At 38.9% G+C, this 1,077-nt stretch overlaps 1 long non-coding RNA gene across 1 annotated transcript; it reads left to right on the top strand.

Moving 5' to 3' along the window:
* The first annotated feature begins 693 nt into the window (after positions 1-693).
* LOC109584809 (uncharacterized) lies at positions 694-873 on the top strand. Its single transcript, XR_002186186.1, has 2 exons — positions 694-726; positions 773-873. It is a non-coding gene; the product is annotated as an uncharacterized LOC109584809 (long non-coding RNA).
* Positions 874-1,077: the final 204 nt, after the last annotated feature.

The raw sequence follows: 1,077 nt of genomic DNA, 5'->3' as shown, positions 1-1,077 counted from the left end.
AACTAGCTAGGTCCGACAAAGATATCACTGGGCAATGTCTTCTACAATACTAGCCTGTCCTGTTAGAGCTCTGCAGCAAACAGCACAAGGATAAAGATACGCTATCGCAAACCAGCAAGGAGTGCTGGCATCGGTAACCGCCGGGCGAAAAAACGAGGGTAGAAACAATAATTATTGGTGCATAAACCAATGGAATATATACTTGGTGTAGATGGAAGCTACAAGTACAACTTGATGAAACTCCATTTATCATGTCTCTCAGTCGCGAAGAGCTAGCAAAATCTATGGAAATGTTTGTCCTGGAAGTGAGTAAAAACTGAAGACGGCACTGAACTTATGTTCCTAATACTCTATACCACATGGTGTGTGGTATCTATAATGAACAAAACAACAAAACAATGGTATAATGACAAAAACAATGTTTGAAATGGGAGGAATAAAAGGAGTCAAAACTAATCACTCTTTACTGACAAGCAACTGCAACGCACTGGTCACCATAGCATTGATGGAGTGAGAAGCTACAAAAGGATATCACAGCTGAACAAATGATTAAGATATCAGATAGTTTAGCGAACATTCAAAATACTCAACAAACAAAATTTTTAATGTCGATGGACGATGAACCACAAATTGCTTTCCGTAACTGCACAAATTTGACTGTAAATATTCAATAAAAATAACAATTAAATTTTTATTATTATAAATAAGTATAGGTTATACACCGAGGTCGAGGTTTCTATGGGATTTATTGACCGAGGGACGCAGTCCCGAGGTCAATAAATGCCATAGAAACCGAGACCGAGGTGTATAACCGTGTTCTACCATGCGTCCAATCAGATTAGATGCATTTCTTGTAGCTAGGATACACAAAAAGTATTAAAATCCTTACCATCAGGGGCGGATCTAGGATTGGATCCTTGGGTGGGCCTTGATGATTTGGGTGTGGTAATTAGTGGGTGTGGCCAACAAGGCCAGCATTCAGAGTCAAAATTCTGAAGATTAAAGCTGTTAGATGAACTCCTTTGTGGTTAAAGAATTGTTTGCATAGTCATGCTTCACAGTTTACATAGTCATCCA

Source organism: Amphimedon queenslandica, unplaced genomic scaffold (assembly GCF_000090795.2).
Source record: "Amphimedon queenslandica unplaced genomic scaffold, v1.1 AMPQUscaffold_13163, whole genome shotgun sequence".
NCBI classification, from domain to species: Eukaryota; Metazoa; Porifera; class Demospongiae; order Haplosclerida; family Niphatidae; genus Amphimedon; species Amphimedon queenslandica.
This window is presented reverse-complemented; position numbering and strand designations above follow the sequence as displayed.